Genomic DNA, 5,091 nt, shown 5'->3' with positions numbered 1-5,091 from the left:
GAATGTGTCAGAGCTCTTCAAAGTTCCCTTTAGTTTTCTAGTTATCCAGGTCTTCCTTTTACATTTTTGGCCAGGTTTTTGTTTGCCCCGAGTGCAATCATAGCCTCAGGCAACTGGGATGTTACCAGCAGATTCCTATTTTTTTCAGTAACACCCTGGGCATAGGGCTTTATTCACAGAGCCTAGCTCATAGTCATATCAAAGAGCAACAGAACCCTGAGAATGGTGATTTTCCTATACATTGTAGTTCAAGGTCAAACTACTAACTGTGTTCTTGGTATAAGCCTTTTAACAGAATAGCACTACTGAGCTGGGGAGGGAGGGCGAATGGGAACAGCCCCACATTTAAAATGCCACAGACTCACTGTTGTTACTGAGGTTCAGTAGTTTTTCTTGAATAGATGCTTTTCAGTTTGTTCTCTTCCTGTAGTTAATTTCCAGAGTTCCGAAATGGTTTAATGTTATTTTGCTAGAAATGTTGTTGCTTTTCGGGGAAGGTGGGTTCACTGAGGTCCTAGCTCTGCCGTCTTAGCATAATGCTTTAGAGTGCCATCATGTTGTTTCATATATCAGGAGTTTATTTCTATTTTTAGGTAGCAGTCCATCTGATAAATGTACCTCAGTTTTGTCTATGAATTCGCTGATTGAATAGTAATTGTGTCATTTCCAATTTTTGGTGGTTATGAATAAAGCCACCACAAAGTTTCACATACTGATTTTTGTGTGACAGTGAATTTTCATTTCCCCTGGATACATACCTGGAAGTTGGATTGACAGGTTGTGATGTCAGCATATTTTTAAAGCTGTAAGAAACTGCCAAACTGTTTTTGCAAAGTTGTATCATTTTTCATTCCAACCAGCAAAGGTGAAGGTTCCAGTTGCGGCACATCTTCTCCATCACCATATTGTTAGGGTGGGGTCTTTTTTCCTTTAAAAAATTGTAGCCATTCTAATAAGCACACAGCGGCATCAGATTGTGGCTTTAATTTGCATTTACCTAGCATTCAGTGATGCCGAGTATCTTTACCTATGTTTATTTGTCACCCATATATCTTTGGTGAAGTGTATCTGTTCAAATTTTTTTCACATTTAAACAATTTTTGAGTTTTGAGTTTTTGTATAATTGAGAAACAAGTCCTATACCAGAATTGTGTTTGTCAAATATTTTCTCCTATCTGTTGCTTGGTTTTTGTTTGTTTGTTTGTTTGTTTTTTAAGGAGGGTGCAGCTCACAGTGGCCCATGCGGGGATCGAACCCACAACTTTGGTGTTATCAGCACCACACTCTAACCAACTGAGCTAACCAGCCACCTCTGTTGCCTGTTTTTTTAAAAAATATTACTAACAGCTTTTTAAAGACTAGAATTATAAATTTTGATGCAGTCCAATCTACTAATTTTATTCTTTTATGAATTTTGCTGTTGGTGTCATTTATAAGAAAGCTTTGCCTAACTCAGTGAAGGCCAAAAGATTTTCTCCTAGATTTTCTTTTAGAAGTTCTATTGTTTTAGGGTTTACATTCAGATCTATGATCCATTTTGAGTTAATTTTTGTGTAAGGCATGAGATATGAGGCAAGGTTCATTGCTTGCATTAGAAAGTCCAATTATTCCATCACCAATTGTTGAAAAGTCAATTCTTTCTCCATTGAATTTGCCTTTACACTTATATGGAAAATTAACCATATGTGTGGGTTTATTTCTGGAATCACTATTCTTTTCCGTTGGTTTATATATTCATCCTCTCACCAATATCATACTGTCTTGATTACTGAGGCTTTATAATAAATCTTAAGATCGGGTAGTGTAAGTTCTCCAACTTTGTTCTTTTTCAAAATTATTTTGGCTCTTCTATTATAGTTATTTGCTTTTCCATATAAATTTTAGAATAGGCATGTGAATATCTATAAAATACACTTTGGGGATCTATAGGTCAATGTGGGCAGATTTGAAGTCTTAAAAATAATTGGTCTTCTAATCAATGGACAATGTTTCATTAAGGTAGGTCTTTATTTCTTTTGTCACTGTTTTGGAGCTTTTGCATACAGATCTTGCACATATTTTGTTAGATTTAAATGTATTTTATTGTGGGGTGCTATTGTTAATTATGTTGTTTTAACATTTTCTCAACTTCCATATACTAGTATATAGAAAGACTAATGATTTTTTTTATAGTGACCTCATAACCTGTAACCTTAGTAAATTCACTTTGTTCTAGGAGTTTGGTTATAGACTCTTTGAGGTTCTCTAGAGAGACAAATATGTTGTCTGCAAATACATACTATTACATTTTTACTCAATATGCATGCCTTTTTTGTTTTATTGCCTTTTGGCATTGGATAAGTGCATGCTGTATAGAAATTATGAGGTGGTTATCTTTGCTTTGTTCTCGATTTTAGAGGGAAACTATTCAGTCTTGTTCACGGTTTTGTGTGATGTTAGCTGTAGACAACTAACCTTCTGTCATGCCTATCCAGTTAATATTTCACGTTGTAGACTTCCATTTTTCAGTTTTAGAATTCCCATTTTATTCCTTTCTGAATAATTTTCTTTTCTCTATTGAGATTTTGTATTTGTTCCCTCATTATATATAGATTTTTCTTTAAATCCAAGATTATGTTCTCAATCACTTTAAAATTTTTTGTTTTACTAAATCCATATTTTGGAGTCTATTTTTACTAATGGTTTTATGACTCATGTTTTTCCTCTGTTTTAAAAATACTTTGCACATTATGATGCTATTTTGCTAAATGTCTGATTTTGTTGTCTGTCTCCATTTAAAATGTTGAGTTTTGTTGTAGTAGATGATTTTCTCGTGAATAAGCTTATTCTCTTTGAAACATTTATAAGTTGCATAGCCTTTACTCTTGGGCTGGTTTCATGCTACTTTTAAAGTACGGTCTTCCCAGTCTCCCAACTCTGGTCAGGTGGAATGCAGACACCTTGTAACTGTCCGGCCCACAGCTACCCAGGGTCGCTCCTCGCCCAGCCTCTCTGGGGCTCACCCAGCACCTGCACAGCCCTGCATTCAAAGACCTGAAGGGATCCCTCTGTAGATTTCCAGAGTGTCTTTTCTACACAGATCACTTCTCACTTGCATCTGACACTGTGAGTTCCAGCTGCCACAGTAGCCCTGAGCCCCAGCCCTGCCCTGCTCAACTCCATCAGACCACCACGTTCATTTTGTGTCCTCCATGCATGGTACACCGGACCTGCAAATGGTTCCCTGTGAACCAGACAGCTGGTTCACCTCATTGCTTGTTACCCAGGAATCACAGTCTTGCACTGCTGTTGGTCAATGTCAGGAAATTGCTGTGTTCGTTTCCTGTGGCTGCTGCAACAAATGACCACAAACTTGGTAGCTTAAAACAACAGGAATTTATTCTCTTACAGTTCTGGAGGCTAGAAGTCCAAAATGGTTTCACTGGACCAACACCAAGGCTGAAGGCTCTTGGGGACCATCTGTCCCCTTGCCTGCTCCAGCTCCTGGAGCTGCCTTCCTCAGCACATGGCCCTTCCTCCATCTTCGAAGTCAGAGCTGCAGCATCTCACACCAGCTGTCACCTTGCCTTCTTCTGTATCAAGTCTCCCTCCTCTGAGGACACGTAGGGTTGCATTTAGGACTCACCTGGGTAACCCAGGATCTTCTCCCATCTCACGTACCTTGGGTTAATCAGATTTGCCGTCTCAGGAATAAGCCATGAACTAAACCAAACTCACTGTGGAACTTGGAGTCACTGGGCCAACCCAGTAAAGTGACAGATGGGAACATCAAGACCACACCTGAGCTGGCTCAAGCTCCAGAGGGAGCAGGGAGGATGCACAGACTGGTGTCTTAGAGGGAACAGGAGCCCAGCACTGCTGGGTGGAGCCATGGAGGCTGGGGGTGCTCTCTGTGGGCACAAGGCTGGGAAATGCCCGCCCAGCGCCCTTCTCCTATGATGTGACCACGGGGGTCTGAAGCAGGTCGCAGATGACATATATTCCTTTGTGTCATGTTGACAACTCTCCAGGTGCCCTGACCCCTTCCGGCTCCTGGCCATTGTAACAGCTTCCTCAGTGGTCTTCCTGCCTCCTGTTTCTGGCCTCCTCCAATTCACCTTCCACAAACTCAGCCAAGGCACTCTCTCAGAACCGCTTTTGGAAACCCGTGGTCCTCTGGACAAGGCCCTGACACCTGGCCTGCCATTCTGGGGCCTGCACACACTGCCAGCCCAGGAGGAGCTGCATTTGGTTCATGGGCTTGAGGCCGGCCACCCCAGAGACAGCCAGTCCCTACCTGCACCCACTCTTGCCTTGCCTGCACCAACCTGCTGCCTTCATCTGCGGGACACATTTGCATCATAATCAGTTCAGAATCCTTGGAGAGTTGCTCCTTGCCTCCCTGAGCCTCAGTTTTCCCATCTGTAAAATGGAAATAATCCTCGCACCAAAGATAGGGCTGGCTGGCTCATCTTATTTCTTCCGTCCTTTTTCTTTTTCCTTTCTTCCTGTCTCCTTCCCTCCCTCCTTTCCACCCTTCCTCCTCCCTTCTTTATTGTTCCTTCTCTCTCCCTCTCCCCACTCCTCCTTTCTTTAGTGAGGAGGTAAGGCATGGGTGTTTAACTGAGGTCATCTGACTTTTAAGTTTGGGTATCAACAATGCCCCCCGCATTGTCCTACCTCATTTCTCTGCCCCCACTCCCCGATAGTGACCACAGGCCCTCTCTGGGGTCTCAGGTGTTCTCTCTAGTGCCCGGGGCTTTCACACCGCCACCAAATGGAGAACTGTAGACGTGGAAAGGTGACCAGAGGCACACGGGGAGGCTACGTCAGATGGGGACTCCTGATGGCTCCTGACAGTCTGGGCCCAAAGTCTCAGCAATCTTCCCAGAAGGAAGCGGGCATCCATCCCAGGGGGGAGCAGGCTTGGCTGGGAGGGCAGTCAGGACCAGGAAGGATCTCGCCCTCATGACAGCTTGGCGCGCGTTCTTTTCCATCTCACACTCGGGGGGCTCTCTGGATTAGCCAAGTTGCCTCCATTGAATCCTTGGCAAGGGGTTCCAATGGAGGGGAGGCCAGATTGGGATTGGAGGGGAGAGTGAGTCATGAACA

The 5,091-nt window shown here is 42.9% G+C and overlaps 1 non-coding gene across 1 annotated transcript; it reads right to left on the bottom strand.

Moving 5' to 3' along the window:
• Nucleotides 1-1,234: 1,234 nt before the first annotated feature.
• Nucleotides 1,235-1,308, bottom strand: TRNAI-GAU (transfer RNA isoleucine (anticodon GAU)). The gene has a single exon. It is a non-coding gene; the product is annotated as a tRNA-Ile (tRNA).
• Nucleotides 1,309-5,091: the final 3,783 nt, after the last annotated feature.

The sequence above is a fragment of the Rhinolophus sinicus genome, linkage group LG03, assembly GCF_036562045.2.
Source record: "Rhinolophus sinicus isolate RSC01 linkage group LG03, ASM3656204v1, whole genome shotgun sequence".
Taxonomy (NCBI): Eukaryota; Metazoa; Chordata; class Mammalia; order Chiroptera; family Rhinolophidae; genus Rhinolophus; species Rhinolophus sinicus.
Note: the sequence above shows the minus strand (reverse complement) of the source record. Positions and strands in the feature narration are given on the sequence as shown.